We start from the raw sequence: 26,572 nt of genomic DNA, 5'->3' as shown, positions 1-26,572 counted from the left end.
TCAGTCTTCTTCTGGATCTTCTGGGCGGTGTAAAAAGATAAGATCAAATGAGCAGGGGGGCTTCTCTGGAGCAAATGACAAACAATAGTATATAGTTCTCATTGTTCCAATCACAGTTACAACCAAGAAGTTGTAGACATCAATGTAACATCCATTGGATCTATGTATCAACTCAACCCGAAAATTCTGGTGCTTCTGAAACATTGTCTAGTTCAACCTATCGAATAGCAGAAAAGCGAAATTTAACAGTAAAAAACTAACACTAAAGAGCAAAAGTCAAAATTTAAAACCTTGTCCATGGGGCTATTCGAAACAAAATCATACTAACAAAGAAAGAAAGAAAGAGACAAGCTATTTACAGAACCAGAGCCTTAGGATCTCTGTGGATGTTCGAATTGAATTCGTATATTAAAATTAGAGACCCAATTAAATTTCAAGTGGAAATGGAAATGATGTATGATTCAAAATTTTGTGTTCGGTTGCTTACTAAATTATTGTTAGAAATGAAACAATGGCCCAATTCCATTTTCTGTTTGGTTGCTGGCACCCATGTTACCTGGAAACCTCATAGAGCCATCTTTCCTCTTCTTACATACTCCATGTTACTCTCTTCTGGAGTTCCCAATGCCAGGTTCCCATCCATGACTGTGGGTGCCATACAACTATATCATTGAGTCCAGCAATTCCAGCAACCTCGCAGGACCTGGATGGGTCTCCAGCTACCTCACCTTCTACTAATATAGACAGACAACTTTTTTCTTCCTCAACAGAGTTCAAAAGATGGATACAGGGGTCCCTCAATACCAACAATCTTGAAGGACCCGTACGGCACAGATCCTGGTACGAGACTTCAAAATCCAATACTCTCACCACCCAAACAACAGAATTCGCAAAGATACAATTCTGATTCCTCAGCCCGACTCCAACATCCAGATGGGGTGTTGGGGGATGTTTGTATAGTCAGTAACATTTTGAGAAAACATCCAATTACTGGTTGGAACAGATCAGCTGGTGTTGATGGTTAGTTAACTACCGATATGGTCAGTTAACTGCTATTCGGACCCCTCCCAATACGAGAACATGCTATTCAAGCCATTAACTGCTAGGTCCAGTTAATTTGTCTGATAAACCGGTTTATCAGCTGTGAGTCCGAATTATAGGCTGGGCCAATTAACTGCTAGGCCTTTTTTAGCCCAAAACTGGCACATTCCCTCCGCACGTTTCAAATTGCAGGTTTATGGCCTTCCAGATTGGCTGAAACATCACCAAAACATCAAGGCAACACTTTTTCTTGTTGCTATGTAGCCTAGGATTGCATATTTAGACACTTAGTACATTGCATGCTGCTATATAGCCTAGGATATATAGATATGGCCCTAGTTAATCTCCCGATAAATGGGTTAGCGATAAATTCAGTTAAATGGTCGATTCACCAATTAATCTCTAGTCAACACCCGACCAATATGGTACCTGTTACCGATATCCTGAACATTGGTTCTAGGATGGAAAGGTGCTATGTCTATGTAAATATGAGTAATCCAATGGCTATTTAAACATCAAAGAAAAAAAGTCAACCATGTTTTACTGAATTTGGTAGCAGATGCGAAGCACAAGCTAGCAAGTAAGTTATCATAGTGCTCCCACCTTTCCGGTTTATTGGGCTCATCTTGCAAATCACGTCAACGGAGGAGGACCTACTTAAGTGCTAAAAACCATATTAATACTACATGCATGGCCCTGTCACTCCTTCATGCATTCGTTTATTCTACGCTAGGAACGGGAATTTGATAGAATTTAATGTGGACATAGCTATATTCGCATGTTTCCAAGACCATGAGCCTTACAAATTATAAATTTCTGATTTTTGAGATAAGCCATGTGCCCCTCTAAACCGGAAAGGATGTAGGAGTACCTTTTTTAGACTACAGTTAGCTACAAAACATGTGGGTTGTCCAAGAAAGCAAGGTATGATATAACCCACAAGCTCCAAAAGACAAACGAATTAAAGCAGTGCAGTTACTAAGAATGCCATACCGGCAAGAAGTCCCAATCTTCCTCTCTCATATCAAAATTTTCAGTAGTTTCTTCATCAAGAAGTAACTGAACCAAAACAAATAATATAATATATAAATTCCAATTAGATATCATGTAAAGATCATTTGTTGAAAAACTCACAGTATGCATTCCAGTGTACTCATCATAGTCATGTACAACTGCTGGGACATACCTGAAAGGCATAATATTGAAAGACAAGGGGTTAAACCGGGCCAGCAACTGAAAACAACAGATAAAAGGACATCTAACGTCATCGACCAGATTTGAAATTGTGAAGGCATTACATTTTATCTCGACGATCCCATAAATGGATGATCTCCCCAATACAATTATCTGAGGTTGTCTTTCTTTTCTTTATGTCGTGCAGATCTTGCGAACTTCCTGAGTTGCCATTGTGAAGAACAAATGAGTTGACGACTTAGACGTGCCAACCATTCTTCTGTAGTTTGAAGACCCACAATGACAATCTTGACCTGCTCCAAACTGGACAAATCTGTAGATAAGGGCATAGATTAGAAATAGGAACAGTTTTGTATACACCATGCAATAAAGCAAGGTGGGCGAAACAAACAAAAAATAGAATGGAAAAAGAATTATAAAACCATGAAACTGAATGACCATACTTATAGTCGTCATAGGTCAGCTCCTCCCCTCTCTATATGTCACGAAGAGCAAAAATTCCAACTCTGGTCTCTCCATCCACAGTCTTGGAAAATAACGTGTACCAGTAGCAAGTATGAGGGTCATCAGCATGGATATAGAATAATAAGCAGTACAATATAACTAACCATTTCTACATATCTGTGTTTGGTTCACAACTATGATTGATAAACCTGGACCTTTTTCGATAAAGGACATTTTGTTCGCACACAAACACGTCACCGTGTACCATCGACGCCGGGGTGATGCACCGCAGCTCATGTCGAAGGAGATCTGATCGGCAGCGCAATACACAGGAAAGGCGGCAGATGCTTTTGTAGACCCGAAGCCCCGTGATGTCTACTACACAACCTTCTTCTTGTAGACATTGTTGGGCCTCCAAGTGCAGAGGTTTGTAGGACAGTAGCAAATTTCCCTCAAGTGGATGACCTAAGGTTTATCAATGGGTAGGAGGCGTAGGATGAAGATGGTCTCTCTCAAGCAACCCTGCAACCAAATAACAAAGAGTCTCTTGTGTCCCCAACACACCCAATACAATGGTAAATTGTATAGGTGCACTAGTTCGGCGAAGAGATGGTGATACAAGTAGTATATGGATGGTAGATAAAGGTTTTTGTAATCTGAAAATATAAAAACAGCAAGGTAACTAATGATAAAAGTGAGCACAGACGGTATTGCAATGTGTTGGAACAAGGCCTAGGGTTCATACTTTCACTAGTGCAAGTCCTCTCAACAATAATAACATAATTGGATCACATAACTATCCCTCAACATGCAACAAAGAGTCACTCCAAAGTCACTAATAGCGGAGAACGAACGAAGAGATTATGGTAGGGTACAAAACCACCTCAAAGTTATTCTTTCCAATCAATCCGTTGGGCTATTCCTATAAGTGTCACAAACAGCCCTAGAGTTCGTACTAGAATAACACCTTAAGACACAAATCAACAAAAACCCTAATGTCACCTAGATACTCCAATGTCACCTCAAGTATCCGTGGGTATGATTATACGATATGCATCACACAATCTCAGATTCATCTATTCAACCAACACATAGAACCTCAAAGAGTGCCTCAAAGTTTCTATCGGAGAGTCAAGACGAAAACGTGTGCCAACCCCTATGCATAGATTCCCAAGGTCACGGAACCCGCAAGTTGATCACCAAAACATACATCAAGTGGATCATAGAATATCCCATTCTCACCACAGGTATCCCACGCAAGACATACATCAAGTGTTCTCAAATCCTTAAAGACTCAATCCGATAAGATAACTTCAAAGGGAAAACTCAATCCATTACAAGAGAGTTGAGGGGGAGAAACATCATAAGATCCAACTATAATAGCAAAGCTCGCGATACATCAAGATCGTGCCACCTCAAGAACATGAGAGATAGAGAGAGAGATCAAACACATAGCTACTGGTACATGCCCTCAGCCCCGAGGGAGAACTACCCCCTCCTCGTCATGGAGAGCGCCGGGATGATGAAGATGGACACCGGAGAAGGATCCCTCCTTCGGCAGGGTGCCAGAACGGGTCTAGATTGGTTTTCGGTGGCTACGGAGGCTTCTGGCGGCGGAACTCCCGATCTATTGTGCTCCTCGATAGTTTTAGGGTATATGGATATATATAGGCGGAAGAAATACATCAGGGGAGCCACGAGGGGCGCACGAGGGTGGAGGTCGCGCCCAGGGGGGTGGGCGCGCCCCCTGCCTCGTGCTCTCCTTGTTGATCCCCTGACGTGCACTCCAAGTCTCCTGTATTGCTTTCTTTCCAAAAATAACTTTTCCGAAGGTTTCATTTCGTTTGGACTCCGTTTGATATTCCTTTTCTGCGAAACACTGAAACAAGGGAAAAAGAGAAACTGGAACTGGGCTCTGGTTTAATAGGTTAGTCCCAAAAATCATATAAAATAGCATATAAATGCATATAAAACATCCAAGGTTGATAATATAATAGCATGGAACAATAAAAAATTATAGATACATTGGAGACGTATCACCTCGCTTACCCGGGAGGGACCCCGTTAGGGCTCGCGGCGGCTATGGGCTGCTCCAGGTCGATTCGCTCGCCCCTAGAGCCTCATGGATCCGCAGCCCTCTGGCATGAAGAACTAGCGAAGAACAAGAAGAAAGATACAAGGGAGAGATAAAAAGTAGATGAACACGAAAAAGTAGTAGATGTGTTTATTCGATTGGTGTTGTTTCAATCGGCCGTCACCTCCACTATATATAAGAGGCGGTTGGACTTCCCGTACAAGCAAATGATTCATCTAGGCTTTCCTTACAAGAAAATTACATCAATTCACGTCCTACAATTCTAGTTTCAGTCCAACTCGGATTCAGCCCGAATCTGTCCCATACTTCTGTCCTGCTTCTTGCGCGGGCCATAGAAATCGCATACTAACACGGATGGAGTCGAGTTCAACAACAAACTTGTCCTCCTCGATGATCTGCATAAGACAAAGCGGGCCACTTATCCTTTTAAGGCCATCTTTATGCCTTTCAGGGCCTATCTTTAAATGTGGGTCGGATTCAATTATGCAGTTTTCTAAACTGTCCGAGTCTTGTAACAAGTCTGCAGGCCGTATACTATTTCCCATGATAATGACTGCAAAAGAAAAGTTGACCGTTATGATGATACACACAACTTCCGTGTAGAACACTTTTCCATATGAGGCCATCTGAATAACTTTTCGATCCCATCTCCAACTTCTGGTCGGATTGACTTTGGCAGTCTCCACCCCGGCAAGCTTTCCACATCGGCAAGGTTTCTACCCCAACAAGCTTTCACCCCGGCAAGGTTTACATCCCGGCAAGGTTTCTACCCCAGCAAGCTTTCACCCCGGCAAGGTTTCCACCCTGGCAAGGTTTCTAGCCCGGCAAGCTTCATTCAGCCGACAAAGGCCGAATAACTCACGTGACCCATCAGACACCACCTAGGTGGGTGTCTGGTCCCTCGCGTCACTTTTTTCACTCAAGACCGGTTCGCGAAGTGTTGCCTCTAACTTTTTCATATGAACTCGGATTGGGACAATTTTTATATCAAAATTAATCGGTTCGACGAGACGAAGACAATTCGTGTAGATCATTTTTTTATATGAGGTCGTCTTGGGGGCTTAATCGGCCAAACTGTACTCTGAATATAAGATCTTGGTACTTTGAGCATAGTTTCGGCCTTTGAGATGAAATCTGACGGTGATGGCCCAAACTTCAAAGATGTTCATATCAACAATACGGAACTCCTTCATGTAGATCGCTTCTCCATTTAAGGCCATCTTAAATAAGTATTGACCATGCCAAAATCGGGTGTCACCACATGCCCCCCTGTTTTTGGGCAAAGCTTGTGTGTCGAAAAATAACTTGCTAAGGACGATGTCAACACTCCATCGGCTAATTTTCATGTTCTCAGGACGATAAATTTATATCGGCCATTGCTTGCGTGAATATTCTGATGCAAGCTTGGGTGAAACTTTCTCAACTTCATTAATCCGGCTATAAAGTTCCATAGATATGCGTGTCAAAACCAACCATCAACCATATTGTCCACTCCTTCGCTAGGATTTTGTAGATGATCAAGAATGAATTTCCTCCAATCCTTACTTTGCCTGCATAAAAGTTTCATTAGTGGCCGAGGTGGTGAGCTCCAATCGGCCTTACCTATGTTGGCAAGAATAAGCATCGGCTATTGATAGATGTGCACCATGACATGGTAGCCGGATTCTTGCTATGCCAACTCTCTCCAATTGTCATGTCTAGATATATGAACAATTTTAAAGCAACTCAAGGTAAATTTTGCATCTAGACATACTCCAAGATAAACTAGAAGTGATTCGTCAAAACATTGATAACCCTTGGATATTTGTTGCACTACTCATAACGAATCACTTAAAGCCTCAATATGTATCGTACCTATAGCAAGTAAAAGATCCAATCCAAATAAAAATGCATATTCGGCTTTGATAATTTGTGCATATATATTTTAAGAGGCACACGAGGCTTCACAGAACAAGAGTACATGGAGATATATAAATAACACCAACACCGTGGCCATTGTTATGAATTCAACTATCAAAACATAATCTCCATAGTAGTTCTCTCCCTCTTCAATCAAACTAAGGACGATGTTAGAATTCCACACCGGCCACGATTAAATAATTTCTTAAGGCGATAGTTAAGTATCGGCCATTAACATAAGGTCCATGTAAACCTCATCCACCAAAGCACGTATAGCCGAAAATAAACAAGTGAAATAACAAATCAAGCATTTCGGCCCTCTGGATCAGCAACAAACTTGTAGCTAATCATATGTATAATGATTTGGTAATACCCTTTCATGACATAAAAAATTATATTGCATCCATGGATCAAAATAAGCCCATGGAGGGTAACCAATCATACCTGGGGATGAATTCCATGGCAAAGACATCAATGGCTTGTTTGACGAATATGTATGATGCGCTAACCGAAGATTTTTCATGGGATGATGTACACCTTCGGCTTAATTGTTTTCCGCTTCCATCCTTCCCTTTCTTAACTTTTGTAACACTTGCTGCAATAGAAGGACCTGCATCATTTTTATTTTTATTGTTCCTCTTGGGAACCCATGCCATGTTCTTGATTCTCAGCTCTTGTGCACTAAGCTTTTGTAGCTATTTCTTTTGCCAATATGGTAAGCTGAGTGAGCACGTCTGTGATTTCGTTTCAACCAATGGCAACTCTTTTTGGGCCTTGTGCACCCTCAACTTCTTTTCTTCAGATTTGGCACTGTGATCTTTATCAATTGATTTATTCACTTCTGTACCTTTTGTAGCCAATGTCAACACTTTGATTGGATCTTTATTATTTGAGATCAAATCTGAAGTAGCACACTTACGACCATCTCTTTTCACGTGGTAGACTTGCTTGACCACCTCTTTTTGCATCCATGGGGTCCAGACCGATTCCTTATAATTGAAACGGTCTTTAACATGTCACTGTCTGAATGTTGATATTCTCGGAGCTGCATAATATTGGTGAGATGGTCTAAAATAAGATGGAGAATGTACCCTTATATCATGCTGATACGTCTCCAGCGTATCATTAATTTTTGATTGTTCCATGCTATATTATATTCTGTTTTGGACATTATTGGGCTTTATTATACACTTCTATATTATTTTTGGGACTAGCCTATTAACCGGAGGCCCAACCTAGAATTGTTATTTTTTTGCCTATTTTAGGGTTTCGCATAAAAAGAATATCAAATGGAGTCCAAACGGAATGAAACCTTCAGGAACGTGATTTTCTGAACGAACAAGATCCAGAGGACTTGGACCCTACATCAAGCAATCAACCTGGAGGGCATGAGGTAGGGGGGCGCGCCTACCCCCCAGGCGTGCCCTCCACCCTCATGGGCCCCCTGTTGCTCCACCGACGTACTCCTTCCTCCTATATATACCTACGTACCCCAAAGTAGCAGATAAGGAGCCAAAACCCTAATTCCACCGCCGTAACTTTCTGTATCCATGAGATCCCTTCTTGGGGCCTATTCCGGAGCTCCGCCGGAGGGGGCATCGATCACGGAGGGCTTCTACATCAACACCATAGCCCTTCCGATGAAGTGTGAGTAGTTTACTTTAGACCTACGGGTCCATAGTTATTAGCTAGATGGCTTCTTCTCTCTTTTTGGATCTCAATACAAAGTTCTCCCCCTCTCTTGTGGAGATCTATTCGATGTAATCTTCTTTTGCGGTGTGTTTGTTGAGACCGATGAATTGTGGGTTTATGATCAAGTTTATCTCTGAACAATACTTGAGTCTTCTCTGAATTCTTTTATGTATGATTGGCTATCTTTGCAAGTCTCTTCGAATTATCAGTTTGGTTTGGCCTACTAGATTGATCTTTCTTGCAATGGGAGAAGAGCTTTGCTTTGGGTTCAATCTTGCGGTGTCCTTTCCCAGTGACAGTAGGGGAAGCAAGGCACGTATTGTATTGTTGCCATCGAGGATAACAAGAAGGGGTTTATATCATATTGCATGAGTTTATCCCTCTACATCATGTCATCTTGCTTAAAGCGTTACTCTGTTCTCTTGAACTTAATACTCTAGATGCATGCTGGATAGCGGTCGATGTGTGGAGTAATAGTAGTAGATGCAGGCAGGAGTCGGTCTACTTGTCTCGGAAGTGATGCCTATATACATGATCATACCTAGATATTCTCATAACTATGCTCAATTCTGTCAATTTCTCAACAGTAATTTGTTCACCCATCGTAAATACCTATGCTCTTGAGAGAAGCCACTAGTGAAACCTATGGCCCCCGGGTCTATCTTCCATCATATTAATCTTCCAATACTTAGTTATTTCCTTTGCCATTTATTTTACTTTGCATCTTTTATTTCTCTTTATCATAAAAATACCAAAAATATTATCTTATCATATCTATCAGATCTCGCTCTCGTAAGTGACGGTGTAGGGATTGATAACCCCTTATCGCGTTGGTTGCGAGGATTTATTTGTTTGTGTAGGTGCGAGGGATTTGTGTGCGGCCTCCTACTGTATTGATACCTTGGTTCTCAAAAACTGAGGGAAATACTTACGCTACTTTGCTGCATCACCCTTTCCTCTTCAAGGGAAAACCAACGCAAGTGCTCAAGAGGTAGCAATAAGGATTTCTGGCGCTGTTGCTGGGGAGGTTCGCACAAGACAAGTCAAGATTTGGCTCCCAACATCGAGTCACTTGTGGCACCGTTGCAAGTTAAGACATACCAAATACCCATCACAAAGCCTTATCTCTCACATTACATTATTTTCCATTTGCCTCTCGTTTTCCTCTCCCGCACTTCACCCTTGCCATTTTATTTGCCCCTCTTCTGTTCATCTTTTCATTTGCTTTTATGTCCTACTTGGCTCGTTTGCTCGTTTGGTTGGAATAGTTGTTTATTTATTGCTAAACAGAGAACCTAAGATCTATGGATCCTCATCCGCTTGCTAATCTTTTTAAGAGATCCAATTATGATGAACCAATTGCTAGTGAGTTTTGTGCACTAGATTATCTTTGTGAAGTTTTGCTTGAAATTCGTGAATCTGAAAATTGTGATGGAATACTTTATGGAGTGATTCACGATAGATCTTTGAATAAAAAGCATGATTGCAATGATTTTACTATAAATTCTCTTGATGTCAATTGTGCTAATAATATGCAAAACCCTAAGCTTGGGGATGCTAGTTTTGCTATGACTACTACTTGCTGTAATGATCATGATTGGGGTGATTCTCCTTTTGATCTTGAAAATTTATTTAAGCCCCATGATGAATATGAGATTGATAATAATGTTTGCAATAATATTGAAAGTGGGTTTGGAAAAGTGTCAACTTTAGATCCCACATATTTGGAGAATGTTCAGTCTTATGAAGTTTCTCATAAAATTGGGTTTGGAGAGGTCATGACTTTAGTTAATGTTAATCCCACTATTTTGGAAGAGTGTCAATTTTGCATGCAAGTGGATCGTGTTGAAAATATTTTATGTGATAGCTATTTTGATGAATTTTCTTATGATCCCACATGTAATTATTATGAGAGAGGAAAATATGGTTGTAGAAATTTTCATGTTACTAAATTACCTCTCGTTATGTTGAGATTGCTATTGTTTCTTTCCGTGCTAGTTTTTGCTTCCCTTGATAATTTTTTTGCCTATAAGATTCCTATGCATAGGAAGTATGTTAGACTTAGATGTGTTTGTCACATGTTTTATGATGCTCTCTTTGTGCTTCAATTCTTGTTTTTCATGTGAGCATCATTAAAATTATCATTGCCTAGCTAAAAGGCTTTAAAGAAAAGCGCTTGTTGGGAGACAACCCAATATTTTTTCTTGCTGATATTCAATAAATAATTTATCTAGCCTCTTTTTTGGTTGTATTTTTTGTGTTTAATTAGTGTTTGTTCCAAGTAGAACCGCTGGGAAGACTTGGGGAAAGTCTTTTTAATCTTGCTGTAAAAGACAGAAACTTTAGCGCTCACGAGAATTGCTTCCATTTTTATTTGGAAAGTGATATTTAGTTAATTATTTTTTCAGATGATTAATAGATAAATTCCTCACGTACAGCAATTTATTTTAGAATTTTTGGGGTTCCAGATCCTGCGTTAGCTACAGATTACTACAGACTTTTCTGTTTTTGACAGATTCTGTTTTTTGTGTGTTGTTTGCTTATTTTGATGAATCTATGGCTAGTAAAATAGTTTGTAAACCATAGAGAAGTTGGAATACAGTAGGTTTAACACCAATATAAATAAATAATGAGTTCATTACAGTACATTGAAGTTTTGTTATGTTTTCTTTCGCTAACGGAGCTCACGATATTTTCTACTTGAAGTTTTGTGTTGTGAAGTTTTCAAGTTTTGGGTAAAAGATTTGATGGATTATGGAACAAGGAGTGGAAATAGCCTAAGCTTGGGGATACCCATGGCACCCCCAAGATAATATAAGGACACCTAAAAGCCAAAGCTTGGGGATGCCCTGGAAGGCATCCCCTCTTTCGTCTACTTCCATCGGTAACTTTACTTGGAGCTATATTTTTATTTACCACATGATATGTGTTTTGCTTGGAGCGTCTTGTATTATTTGAGTCTTTATTTGTTAGTTTTCCACAATCATCCTTGCTGTACACACCTTTTGAGAGAGACACATGATTCGGAAATTGTTAGAATACTCTATGTGCTTCACTTATATCTTTTGAGTTTTATAGTTTTTGCTCTAGTGCTTCACTTATATCTTTTAGAGCATGTCGGTGGATTTGTTTTATAGAAACTATTGTTCTATCATGCTTCACTAAGATTATGTTGAGAGTCCTACAAAACAACATGGTAATTTTCTTTAATTATGTTAGGCATTCAAGATTAATAATAAAAAAATTCTTATGAGTGTGTTGAATACTATGAGAAGTTTGATACTTGATAGTTATTTTGAGATATGGAGATGGTGATATTAGAGTCATGCTAGTTGAGTAGTTGTGAATTTGAGAAATACTTGTGTTAAAAGTTTGTGATTCCCGTAGCATGCACGTATGGTGAAACGTTATGTGATGAAGTTGGAGCATGATTTATTTATTGATTGTCTTCCTTATGAGTGGCGGTCGGGGACGAGCGATGGTCTTTTCCTACCAATCTATCTCCCTAGGAGCATGCGCGTAATACTTTGCTTTGATAACTTGTAGATATTTGCAATAAGTATATGAGTTCTTTATGACTAAGGTTGAGTCCATGGATCATACGCACTTTTCTTCCTTCCACTATTGCTAGCCTCTCTAATACCGCGCACTTTTCGCCGGTATCATACACCCACCATATACCTTCCTCAAAACAACCACCATACCTACCTATCATGGCATTCCCATATCCATTCCGAGATATATTGCCATGCAACTTTCCACCGTTCCGTTTACTATGACACGCTCCATCATTGTCATATTGCTTTGCATGATCATGTAGTTGACATTGTATTTGTGGCAAAGCCACCGTTCATAATTATTTCATACATGTCACTCTTGATTGATTGCATATCCCGGTACACCGCCGGAGGCATTCACATAGAGTCATATTTTGTTCTAAGTATTGAGTTGTAATTGTTGAGTTGTAAGTCAATAAAAGTGTGATGATCATCATTTTTAGAGCATTGTCCTAGTGAGGAAAGGATGATGGAGAATATGATTCACCCACAAGTCGGGATGAGACTCCGGACGAAAAAAAGAGGCCATAAAAAAGGAAAAGGCCAAAAAATGATGAGAGAAAAAGAGAGAAGGGACAATGCTACTATCCTTTTACCACACTTGTGCTCCAAAGTAGCACCATGATCTTCATAATAGATTGTCTCCTATGTTATCACTTTCATATACTAGTGGGAATTTTTCATTATAGAACTTGGCTTGTATATTCCAATGATGGGCTTCCTCAAAACGCCCTAGGTCTTCGTGAGCAAGCGAGTTGGATGCACACACACTTAGTTCCTTTTGTTGAGCTTTCATATACTTATTGCTCTAGTGCATCCGTTGCATGGCAATCCCTACTCACTCACATTGATATCTATTGATGGGCATCTCCATAGCCCGTTGATACGCCTAGTTGATGTGAGACTATCTTCCCCTTATTTTGTCTCCTCCACAACCACCATTCTATTCCACCTAAAGTGCTATGTCCATGGCTCACGCTCATGTATTGCGTGAAGATTGAAAAAGTTTGAGAACACCAAAAGTATGAAACAATTGCTTGGCTTGTCATCGGGGTTGTGCATGATTTAAATACTATGTGTGGTGAAGATAGAGCATAGCCAGACTATATGATTTTGTAGGGATAACTTTCTTTGGCCATGTTATTTTGAAGAGACATAATTGCTTAGTTAGTATGCTTGAAGTATTATTATTTCTATGTCAATATTGAACTTTTGTCTTGAATCTTTCGGATCTGAATATTCATACCACAATTAAGAAGAATTACATTTAAATTGTGCCAAGTAGTATTCCACATCAAAAATTCTGTTTTTATCATTTACCTACTCGACGAAGGGCAGGAATTAAGCTTGGGGATGCTTGATACGTCTCCAACGTATCTATAATTTTTGATTGTTCCATGCTATATTATATTCTGTTTTGGACATTATTGGGCCTTATTATACACTTTTATATTATTTTTGGGACTAACCTATTAACCGGAAGCCCAACACAGAATTGCTGTTTTTTTTGCATATTTTAGGGTTTCACAGAAAAAGAATATCAAACGGAGTCCAAACGGAATGAAACCTTCGGGAACGTGATTTTCGGAACGAACATGATCCAGAGGACTTGGACCCTACGTCAAGTAATCAATGAGGAGGGCACGAGGTACGGGGGCGCGCCTACCCCCCAGGCGCGCCCTCCACCCTCGTGGGGCCCCTGTTGCACCACCGACGTACTCCATCCTCCTATATATACCTACGTACCCCCAAACTACCAGATACGGAGTCAAAACCCTAATTCCACCGCCGTAAATTTCTGTATCCACGAGATCCCTTCTTGGGGCCTGTTCCGGAGCACCGCCGGAGGGGGCATCGATCACGGAGGGCTTCTACATCAGCACCATAGCCCTTCCGATGAAGTGTGAGTAGTTTACTTCAGACCTACGGGTCCATAGTTATTAGCTAGATGGCTTCTTCTCTCTTTTTGGATCTCAATACAAAGTTCTCCCCCTCTCTTGTGGATATCTATTCGATGTAATCTTCTTTTGCGGTGTGTTTGTTGAGACCGATGAATTGTGGGTTTATGATCAAGTTTATCTATGAACACTATTTGAATCTTCTCTGAATTCTTTTATGTATGATTGGTTATCTTTGCAAGTCTCTTCGAATTATCAGTCTGGTTTGGCCTACTAGATTGATCTTTCTTGCAATGGGAGAAGTGCTTAGCTTTGGGTTCAATCTTGCGGTGTCCTTTCCCAGTGACAGTAGGGGCAGTAAGGCACGTATTGCATTGTTGCCATCGAGGATAACAAGAAGGGGTTTATATCATATTGCATGAGTTTATCCCTCTACATCATGTCATCTTGCTTAAAGCGTTACTCTGTTCTCTCGGACTTACTACTCTAGATGCATGCTGGATAGCGGTCGATGTGTGGAGTAATAGTAGTAGATGCAGGTAGGAGTCGGTCTACTTGTCTCGGACATGATGCCTATATACATGATCATACCTAGATATTCTCATAACTATGCCCAATTCTGTCAATTGCTCAACAGTAATTTGTTCACCCACCATAAATACCTATGCTCTTGAGAGAAACCACTAGTGAAACATATGGCCCCCGGGTCTATCTTCCATCATATTAATCTTCCAATACTTAGTTATTTCCTTTGCCATTTATTTTACTTTGCATCTTTTATTTCTATTTATCATAAAAATACCTAAAATATTATCTTATCATATCTATCAGATCTCACTCTTGTAAGTGACCGCGTAGGTATTGACAACCCCTTATCGCGTTGGTTGTGCGGATTTATTTGTTTGTGTAGGTGTGAGGGACTTGTGTGCGGCCTCCTACTGGATTGATACCTTGGTTGTCAAAAACTAAGGGAAATACTTACGCTACTTTGCTGCATCACCCTTTCCTCTTCAAGGGAAAACCAACGCAAGTGAACAAGAGGTAGCCCATACCTATCCCATGATGGATATGGATCTACATGAGCATAGGGAGGCATCCATGACATTGGCATTGGTGGCCCAAAATAAGGATATGAATATGTTGCATTAAAGTTCTCACTTTGCCAATACCGATCCTCATATTTTTGCCTTGGGGGTGATCTTGGTTTCTTTGCATGATTGGGCCGATAAGCATTCTTCTCTTGACTCTTATTTTGATATTTCTCCAATAGTTCGGTGAAGGTGATTTTTGATCTTTTACACTTGCTCTTATTTCGGCCTTTGTTTTCTTTTGGTTTGCTTTCATCGATCATTGAATTTGCTTGTTGCCCCCAGTCCTTGGTGTCTCCATTGTAGCTTCGATGGAATTCTGGCCCTCAAGATTATGTTCATTATGCTCTTCAACAACTTCTTTACTTGAAAGCTTGATCCCATCACCTGCAGTTTTTACCTTCTCTTCAAATGGATCGGCTTGAAGCAGCCGATGCAAAAACTTTCTGCCATCGAGACCAATCGGAATAGACTGGTCATCTCTTGGTGTCTCAACAAATTTCAATCGTCCTTTATCAATGGACGATTCAACTATTTGACGAAACATGTTGCAATCCTCAAAATTATGCTTGGACGAATCATGCAACTTACAATACATTCGTCCCTAGACAGATGGTTCAACATGGTGATCAAGAATTCTAATGTAATTATTTCTCAACAATAAATCAAATATTTGATCACACATGCTTGAATTGAAGGTGGAATTTTTATTCTCTAGCCGATCTTGTTGTGAGAACGGCTTTGGAGTTAAGAAAACGAATGGTTCAGGTTTTGCATCACCCCATTCGGCTATGCCTTTTATTTTGCATTCTTTTACCAATGTCATTGGATAAGATATGTGACTAGCATTGGTTTTTCTAAAAGAATCTGACCTTGGCTTTATGTTTCTGAAACAAAAATAGTTAGAACATGCATGCCTCAATTGGGACCAAGAGTAAGCCAAGTATGAAACAAGCAAAGCTACCCATGTAGATACGAACATTAAATAAAGCAACGGGGAAAGCTTTGGCTGCAATAATAAGTCATTATCGGTCTTTATAAATGGCACACCTGAAGTGTGCTATGCTTTAGACGTAGGCTCTACAGTATGGTATGCGGTGTACCACACCTGAAGTGTGCCTTGCCATGAGTCAGTCAAGGGGTACAAGAGTGATCCAGGAATGGATCACACGACAGCGGTCAAACTTATCCTTAGTAACTAGTGGACTAAGGATTTTTCTCGATTATGGAGGTGGTAAAAGATTTCGTCATAAAGGGTTACGTCAATGCAAACTTTGACACTAATCCGGATGACTCTGAGTAGTAAAACGGATTCGTATAGTAGAACAGTTATTTGGAATAGCTCCAAGTAGCGCGTGGTAGCTGCATCTACAAGATGACATAGAGATTTGTAAAGCACACATGGATCTGAAAGGTTCAGACTCATTGACTAATAAACCTCTCTCACAAGCAAGATATGAACAAACCCCATGGGTGTTGGATTCATTGCAATCACATAGTGATGTGAACTAGATTATTGACTCTAGTGCAAGTGGGAGACTGTTGGAAATATGCCCTAGAGGCAATAATAAAATGGTTATTATTGTATTTCCTTGTTCATGATAATTGTCTATTGTTGATGCTATAATTGTATTAACCGGAAACCATAATACATGTGTGAATACATAGACCACAACATGTCCCTAGTAAGCCTCTAGTTGACTAGCTCGTTGATCAATAGATGGTCATGGTTTCCTGACCATGGACATTGGATGTCATTGATAACAGGATCACATCATTAGGAGAATGATGTGATGCACAAGACCCAATCCTAAGCCTAGCACAAGATCGTATAGTTCGTTTGCTAAAGCTTTTCTAATGTCAAGTATCATTTACTTAGATCATGAGATTGTGCAACTCCCGGATACCGTAGGAATGCTTTGGGTGTACCAAACGCCACAACGTAACTGGGTGGCTATAAAGGTGCACTATGGGTATCTCCAAAAATGTCTATTGGGTTGGCACGAATCGAGACTGGGATTTGTCACTCCGTGTAAACGGAGAGGTATCTCTGGGCCCACTTGGTAGGACATCATCATAATGTGCACAATGTGACCAAGGATTTGATCATGGGATGATGTGTTACGGAACGAGTAAAGAGACTTGCCGGTAATGAGATTGAACAAGGTATCGGGATACCGACGATCGAATCTCGGGCAAGTACTATACCGGTAGACAAAGGGAATTGTATACGGGATTGACTGAATCCTTGACATCGTGGTTCATCCGATGAGATCATCGTGGAACATGTGGGAGCCAACATGGGTATCCAGATCCTGCTGTTGGTTATTGACCAGAGAGATGTCTCGGTCATGTCTGCATTATTCCCGAGCCTGTAGGGTCTACACACTTAAGGTTCGATGACGGTAGGGTTATAGGGAAAGTATGTACGCGGTTACCGAATGTTGTTCGGAGTCCCGGATGAGATCCCGGATGTCACGAGGAGTTTCGGAATGGTCCGGAGGTGAAGATTGATATATTGGACGAAGGGTTTTGGAGTCTGGAAGTGTTCCGGAGGTACCGGGTGATGACCAGCATGACCGAAAGGTGTTTCGGGAACCCCGACAAGTGTTGGGGGGCTTCATGGGCCAAGGGAAGGGGGCAAACCAGCCCACTAAGGGGCTGTGCGCCCCCCTCACCTATTCCCACGTGACTAGGGGTTTGGGGCGCCCCATCTAGGGTTCCCACCTCCTGGCTTGGGGGCCAAGTCACCCAAGGGGGAGATCGCATCTGCCCTGGCCGCCGCCCCCCTAGGGGAAACCCTAGGGCGCCTCCCCTTGCCCTTGCCCCTATATATAGTGGAGGTTTTGGGGCTGCACAACACACGAGTCTCTCTCTCCCAAGGCGCAGCCTTACCTCTCTCCCTCCTCGTCTCTCGTAGTGCTTGGCGAAGCCCTACTGGAGTACCGCGCTTCTCCACCACCACCACGCCGTCGTGTTGCTGCTGGACGGAGTCTTCCCCAACCTCTCCCTCTCTCCTTGCTGGATCAAGGCATGGGAGACGTCACCGGGCTGCACGTGTGTTGAACGCGGAGGCGCCATTGTTCGGCGCTTAGATCAGAATCGACCGTGATTTGAATCGCTACGAGTACGACTACCTCATCCGCGTTCTAGTAACACTTCCTCTTAGCGATCTACAAGGGTATGTTGATGCACTCCCCTTCCCCTCGTTGCTAGATTACTCCATAGATTGATCTTGGTGATGCGTAGAAAATTTTAAATTTCTGCTACGATCCCCAACACGCCGCTCCCACGAGAATATGTGCAGGAAATTGTTTATCAATACCCGCAACCAGTTGCCAAACATATTCCATGCACTACGTGGTGGGTATAAATTAGAAGCTACTTGAACTATGGCCCAAACTACCCAAGCGAATTTGTACTCAAAGAATAAGTGTCTAATAGTCTCGTCCTGATGGCAAAAGACACATGTCTTAGAACCATGCCAGTTTCGTGGTGCCAGATTATCTCTAGTTAGGATGACTCCTATGTAGAAACCAGAGGAAAATCTTCACTCTTAGAGGAATTTTGAGCTTCCACAATTTCCTGTTATCAACTGAAACATCACAATGAACCATTGCATCATACATGGATTTGACAGAAAATTTGCCATTCTGATGCAAGTTCCATCGAATGACATCCGGCTCACCTGATAGTTGAATGTCCTCCAGACGAGTGAGTAATTCATTCCATGCTGCCAGGTGAGGGCCAAGAAGGTCCCTACGGAAAGAAATATCAGGGTTTTGTTGTCCTAAAACTTGTTTGATCATGACAAATTTATGTCTGACAATCCTATACAAGCTCGGATATTGCACTATTAGTGGGTTGTTCCCTAGCCAGGTGTCTTCCCAGAATCGAACCAGAGCACCATCCCTGACCGAGAAGGTCCCAAATTGGAAATAGAATTCCTTAGCCTTCATGACGCCACTCCAAAAATGCAAATCCCGGGTTTCCAATGAACTTGAGAAATGGCATTGGATCCCACATACTTGTTGCGAATGATTTCCTGCCATACCCCATTCTCAGAGAGTAGTTTGTAAACCCACTTGCTGAGAAGAGCAATATTTTTTATCTCAAGGTCTTGAATTCCCAGCCCCCCTTGACTTTTAGGTCTGCATAATACGCTCCACCTAGCCAGTCAATATTTCTTGGATTCATTATCGCACTGTCAAAAAAATCTGGATCTAAAGTAGTCTAGTCACTGGAGAACCCCTTTCGATAGGTGGAAGAATGACAACATATATAGAACCGTGTTGCTTAGGAGAGAATTGATCAAGATCAAATGTCCCCCGTAAGACAAGAGTTTGGCCTTCCAATTGGCTAGACGTTTCTCATGTCTCTCTTCCACATGCTTCCACTTAGCGATTGTTAAATGCCGATAGTGTATGGGAATACCCAGATATCGAATCAGAAACTGCCCGAGCTGACATCCAAAAATCTCAGCATACTCAGGTGCTGATTCTGCAGCATCGCCAAAGCAAAAGAGTTCACTCTTATGAAAATTGATTTTGAGACCATAAAGTTCCTCAAAAGCACATAAGAGAAACTTGAGATTCCTTGCCTTGTCTAGATCATGATCCAAGAAAAGGATAGTGTCATCCGCATATCGTAGAATAGATAGACCATCTTCTACCAAGTGTGGAATGACACCACTGATTTGTCCGTCTAGCTTAGCCCGCTCAACAAGGGTAGCTAGCATGTCAGCCACAATGTTAAACAAAATAGGAGAGGCGGGGTCCCCTTGGCGAAGCCCCTTCCTTGTCTGAAAATAGTTGCCAACGTCACCATTAACTTTTATGGCCACACTGCCTCCTGAAACAAAGCTCTCTACCCAACGACATCATTTTGGTGAAAACCCCTTCATGCGCAAAGTTTGCAAAAGAAAGGGCCACTTAACTTTATCGTAGGCTTTTTCAAAATCTATTTTAAGAATGACACCATTCAACTTTTTCTAGTGAAGCTCATGTACAGTTTCATGCAGGACGACCACTCCATCTAATATGTTGCGGCCTTGCATAAATGATGTTTGAGTGGGCTTTATGACATGGTCAGCCATCCCGTTCAACCGATTAGTTGTGACCTTCATAAAGATTTAAAACTTACATTCAGAACGCAAATCGGTCGATATTGTTGAATATGATTAGACTCCTTAATCTTGGGCAATAGGATAATTTCCTTAAAGTTTAAATGAGAAATATCAAGGTCTTCAGTATGCAGTTGGTTAAACAACGGAAACAAGTCTGCCTTAATCACGTCCCAAAAACATTGATAGAACTCTGCAGGAAAGCCATCCAGACCCGGAGCTTTGTTGTGTTCCATTTGAAACACCGCGATTTGAATTTCCTCCTCAGAGAACGAGGAGGTTAGGAATTCATTTTCTTCTTCCGTAACTTGAGGGATGTCATGAGTAACAGATTCATCCAACTGAAAATTTGTCTCAGCTGAAGGTCCAAAAAGCTCCTTGTAATACTTAGTAATGAAAGTTCTAAGTGGTGCGTCCCCCTCAATTCGGCCTTCCTCCTGGTCAAGGGAGAATATGCGTTTCTTTCTATGTCTGCCATTGGCAAGCATTTGAAAGTACTTCGTATTATCAGCACCTTGCACAAGCGAATCCACCTTGCAACGTTGGTACCATTTAATCTCTTCCTTGCGTAATAGGCGGGCAATCTGCTCATTTAGATTGCTTTTTTGCTCAATCTCAACAGCAGACAGAGGCCTGACCTCCGCTATTTTATCAAGGGAATCGATTAAGGTAGATAGTTGCAGTTTTTCTTTTTTGTAAATGCCAGCAGTATGCTTGGCCCATCTACGAAGGAATCGGCGCAAGGCGCTAATTCGGTTGTTCCATCGTTGAATGAGTGTGTTACCACGAGGTTGACGCGCCCACACTTTCTTAACAAGGTCATGAAATCAATCTCTAGTGAGCCATCCCAGTTCAAATTTAAACTGGTGACGGTTAGAACTTGGGATTGGTTGTCCAAAATTGGTTAGCAAAGGAGCATGATCCGATAAGGCCTCAATACGTTCTAGAGCCCGAACCGATGCCAGGGGATATTTATATTCCTAGTCAGTGGTAACTAGCACTCAGTCAAGTTTTTCAAATGTTGGCACTGATCAGTTATTGGGCCAGGTATACTGACGACCAGACATCGGGATCTCCCTCAGATCTAGGCTGTCAATAACATCATTAAAGAGGAAAGGCCACCTAGTATCTAACCGGTCATTGCTTTTTTCCTGCTGATATCGAAGGATATTAAAATCCCCCCCCCCCAATTAACATGGGGTGGGGATTGTCTTGACAGGTATTAACAAGTTCTTTTAGAAATGCAGACTTAAACTCCTCTTTAGCGGCGCCATATACAGCCACCAGAATCCAAAGGAAGTTGTCGGACTTGTTTCGAAGGGGGAATTTGATATGATAATCCCCCTTTGACGTGGACAATAGTTGCAAGTTAGTAAGTAGAGAAATATTCCACCGGACCTGCCAGTCGGCGGCAATACGTGCCATTCGTAGTCCAAACCACTTGAAAAGTGGTCGAGAGTACGTGTTGGAAAATCACGTTTGCCCAACTCAGTGATAGCTACAAAGTCCAACGCATGATCCTTTACACAATCGGCAATGTGTTTGTGTTTAGCCAAGTCACCAAGACCTCTGCTATTCCAAAACATGCCTCTCATGCTGAACCAATTTTTTTAGAGACCTTCGCCTTCTTAGAAGAGCGCCCTCTTTTCTTTGCTGAGTTATACTTGTTCTTGCGCTGACGTGACAAGCTCATAAAGCGTAGTGTCGCGTACAGTATCATCAAGGTCTACTTCAGTCGTGTCTTTAACTAAATGAGAGAGAAGCTTGCCTTCGTGATTGGCATCAGCATCCTCATCCACCTCAACAGACACGGGAGGGTCAACAAAACTCGACAATTTAGAAGCAACCGTAAGCCGGTCGAACTCCACTTGTTTAAGAGCCTTAACCGAAAATCTACCTCTTTCTCATTACGTCCCAGTGACACTCCAAGTCTAGTGATATTTGAAGAAAATTTGGATTTATCAAAAGACATAAACGATTTGCAAGAAGGGGTACTTCGAAGTCGAGGTTGCGGAAAGCCGTCCTACGCATGGCCTTCACCATAGAATCATCATCGGTTGCTGCAGAACCGTCAGTCCCGACATAATGACGCCTGCTGCCCCTCAGCGGAGAAGGAGAAACATCGGCCGCCGAGCCCATCCCGGCGCCTTCGAGAGGCGGAGTAGTCTGCTGCGTCAATGAAGAAGACATCCCGGCGACCCCGAGAGGCCGAGTAGACTGCTGTGGCGATGAAGAAGAAGATCGTATGGGCTGCTCCCCAACATCCTCGAGTCCGGATGCCGACGCCCCCCCCCCTCGGTGACGGAGGAGTAGATGATAGTGCTCGTAGTTGTGCCATGGCCGACTCCTGGCCAGCTCGGACGGCCGGGGAGAAGATCACTCCCCGACGAGTCGGAGAAGTAGGTGCTGGCGACGGTGGCGGCGATGTAGTGCTCGCAATTACCCCCGCAGGTGCCTCCCCCTCAGGTATGGGCCATGTGTGGCTCCCCTCATCGATGGGCGGTGCCCACTAGTGAGTCGGAGTCGGCGGGGCCAAAGACAGGGGAGCCGACGTCGTCGGAGGGACAGCCTTAGACAAAGTATCCGGCACCGTCAAAGAAGACCCCTTTAATGATGAAGAAGCAGCCGTGGGAGGAAGACCTCGATGAGGGTTCGGTGGTGTGACGGCATTGGTCATCTGCATGGGCACCACTCCGCCCGTGGTAGGAAGGGCCAAAGGGTTGTTGGGAGATGAAGTGGGTTTGGACCTCTTGCTTGGATTGTTGCTCTTCAATGTATCCTCCCTGTCATGCCCCTTGTCGCCCCCTGGATTATCGCCGTGCTCCTAGACTCGAGGCACAAAGTCACTATCAACCCGGAAGTCTGATTTTTCCAGACTGTACCGGAACTCATAAACTTTTTTTTGAACCACCACATCGGTAGAGAGAGTCAATTGTGCTGCTTTCGAAAGCATCAAGGTTCGGCACCACTACCTGGATGCGAACAATTCCTCTCCGACGTAAACAGAGAAGATCGATGTCAAGAGTAGCGCCAATCACCGGGACAACCGCCCACACACCCAAGAAGTGTCGGAGAGCATGAGGCACCCCATGCACATGGACCCAAATAGGTATCAGCTCGAAACGGTGTGGTATCTCCTCTGGCTTCCAAGGCTTAAACTCGATAGTGACATTGTGAGACTTGATGAAAACTACAAACCCAGTGACCCTGTGTAGAACTTCCTCACTCGGAAAGGACATGCGAAAAGCGTCCTGGCCATGCGGCATGGCCTCCCACGTCCACTGCAGTTGGTACAGAGCAATCTTAGCAACCTCTGCCTCCACGATACTGGGAGTTATAGAGCCACCAGAAATAGATACCAACGCCGTCAGTGAATCCTGTGGTGCAAGATCCTCCCTGCAGACATTGTCGGGCATCTGAAAAAAGGCCATACTTTCAGTTCCATAACCACACAGCATCGCCACCGGCTTCGGCATCTTGAAAGCAGGGCAGCGCCGCAAAGTCATCGGGTGATTAGTCTTGTTGCAAAAGAAACAAAATTGTTGTGTCTCGCAATCATCATTTGTGTGCCCTGCAGACTGGCACTTAGAGCATCACACCTTCTTAGGAATTGCTGCACCCTCGGATGCCCCTGAAGGTTGAATCGTAGGTGTAGGCTGTTGTTGCATTGGTCCCAGCTGCATATGCATGTACTGGCCGTGACCTGCAACCATCATAGACGAAGGGGCCATGGTAGGCACCTGCACTGGTGGTGGCATCATAGGGTCCGCAGGTGGGGGAGTGGTGGATGACAGAGCTACTCCCTAGTGCGTCTTCTGACAACCACCCTTGCTTCCCTTCGGCTTGCGAGGTCGTGCAGCAGCAGGGCCTCCGGTGGCAGCAGAGTTGTGTGGCGGCCTGGCGTTGAAGTTGGGTGCCATCTGCACCCCGACGGGAGCACCATGATGTTGCACATAAGCGTTCATCACTGGTTGAAAAGCTACAGGCTGCTGATGTTGCTGCGCGAAGCCAGTCATTGGTTGAAGAAGATACATCGGCTATGGCACGAGCTGACCTAAGGTCCCAAAAAACTGCTGCTGGAACAGCGCCTAATACACAGTGGACTGCTGCATTGGCTGCGGATGCTCCGACGGCTGCTGCACCGGCGCGAAAGTTCCCGGCGACGCATAGGGTTGCGCGACCTGCACCGGCTGGTAAACCCCCGGTGTGAAGCCAAGAGCGCCTCCCGACGGCGAAGCATTTGGCTGAGAGGAGCTTGAAGATGGATTAGACTGGTGGCTGGTGGAGGTGCCCGGCGGCGCGGATGGGTCGGCGCGCGTCATTGCTGGGGAGCGGACGACAACCACGAAGGAAGGATTGAACCTAGGGTTGGCTGCCTGCTCTGCCCGGTTCAACAAGTGTCTAAGCCAACGGCTGAGATTGACCATCTGGAGCCGACATCCAGGATTCGTCTGATCACATGCCAGACCTGAAACAGCCGCAGATGACGGATCGAGATTTCGAACTATTATCGCTTTAGCACCCCGCCCTGCCTGACCCGAAGAAAGCACCGACGAACAGAATTCCGATGAGGCCTCCCCATCTCCGAGACACACCTGCGGCAAGAGATCGCCGAGAGTTCTTGGCGGCGATGCCCGAGGAGGCGGGATCGGGCCGATCCAAGGCTTGATCAGCGGTCTTGACCGGATGGGCACCCCGGAGACGCCGCGGGCGGCCGCGGCAAGTATCATCGGTGACACCTTCGATCCTAGCACATCCACGATAGCACCCGACGTGAAGCCACCGCGATCTCCGCCGGGTCCAGCAACGGTTCTCCGTTCTTGTCAGACCTGCAAATACAAGAAACCTCACCTGTCCGTCGAGACGACGGTCTCTCCCACAAACTAGACGCCGGTGTAGGGTAACCAATGTGCGCCCAGAACTCAGCCGCCAGTTCCTCGTCCGTCTTCCTCCGACGAACAACCGAAGACTGCAGAGTAGAGGCTTCGATGGAGGAGTCTTGAACCGCATGCACCACCTCCTCCGCATCGGTAGAACCTAGGCAAGAGAACCGAGATCCGGAATCCGCCGGCGGCGTCGGCGACCAGCACGGCGCCAGCGTGAGCCGTCGTCCAGAGGCGAGCTGCATGGCTCAGTGTACAAAGCACACTCCTTTTTCGATTGTACAAAGCAGCGCACACCCGAGCCCAAGATTGTATAAACCTGGACTTGTTCCCCTTGTTTGTCGCATCAATGACCATATTGTTGCTGACCTCACAAAGATAGAAGTTAGTGTAACGTTGTCTCTTCATTTTCCATAGTCTTTCCTCACCAGTTATGTCATCAATAACTACAATATTGATGCAGGATATATGGATATTAGTTTGATCGCCCAATATGAGTAAAAAATAATAATACTTTCATTTGTCTGCATTTCATTTAATTGCTTAAAATAGATTTCAACAAACCCATACCTTCTCCTACATATTCTATAACAAATTCTCCTTTCTTTATTTCGTCCTCGGCTATCAATCCAAAGCCACATTTCTCTGTCTAGAATAATATAACAGTCTTTTAGGGAATTGTTGGCAAGTGAAAAAATACATTCCAATTAAAAGGTTTTATTAAACAATTAAATATATACACCACTTCACATGAAATCTAGAGAACGGTCATTAAATAATAATGTTTGGCTATACGACAAAAAACATCAAACATGAAACAACTTGCTTAGATTCTATGTGGACTTATTAACACATAAGAGCAAACTTTCCTCCTTGCATTTATTTTTTCCAATTGTGAAGTATTCAATGTTGAAGTATTGCTTGTATTGTGCATGAAGAATGAAGATACTGGCTCACAAGATAAAGGATTTGCGATGGTTTAAGGTACAGGATATTGCGCACAAAACGTGACTATAGGTTGGATATTTTGCTAACATGCAGATTAATTTAAGGGCCAGCTCAAATATGAAGTACAGAGATAAGTAATGGTGTTCCTAAGATATCTCTGAATTATATATAGTTCCAGACAGATTCGGCATGCATGTATAGGATATAGCCAAATATGATAGGTCAAGAACATTTTCCTCTGTTTGTATCCGCTAAGGTGTTCCTAAACACAAATTAGGTCGCATACGGACCTAGAACCAGCCGAGGAATCTGAAAAGAACTAGCCATATGTTGTGGAAGGCGCTGGTCGCTGATGATCTAGTTAATTAGGCCAGCACAACGACAATCTTCCTACATGAAACAACACATGCATACACAAGAAAAGAAAAAAAATCTCTTTGTGTATATTCCTTCTCTCCTTCGCTAGATTCATACAGAGGAGAGCGCGCTGTCCCCCATGGAGATGTTAGCACAATGCTGTCGTGAGCCGGCCCACCATGGGAGACTTCCACCACCGTTTGGGTTTATCCGGCTTCGGTCTCGACTCTCGACCAATTGATTGTACTTGGTGGCTAGCTGCTCATGAGTCATGACCACGTCACTCGTACTGCAGCTCTGCTTTAGTTCACCATGCCGCTTAGCTGCTTCCTCGACGCTGGCGTTGCACGCCAT

The 26,572-nt window shown here is 43.2% G+C and overlaps 1 pseudogene; it reads right to left on the bottom strand.

Moving 5' to 3' along the window:
* LOC125519249 lies at positions 1–26,572 on the bottom strand (annotated as a pseudogene).

Source organism: Triticum urartu, chromosome 7, assembly GCF_003073215.2.
Source record: "Triticum urartu cultivar G1812 chromosome 7, Tu2.1, whole genome shotgun sequence".
In the NCBI taxonomy this organism is placed as follows: Eukaryota; Viridiplantae; Streptophyta; class Magnoliopsida; order Poales; family Poaceae; genus Triticum; species Triticum urartu.
Note: the sequence above shows the minus strand (reverse complement) of the source record. Positions and strands in the feature narration are given on the sequence as shown.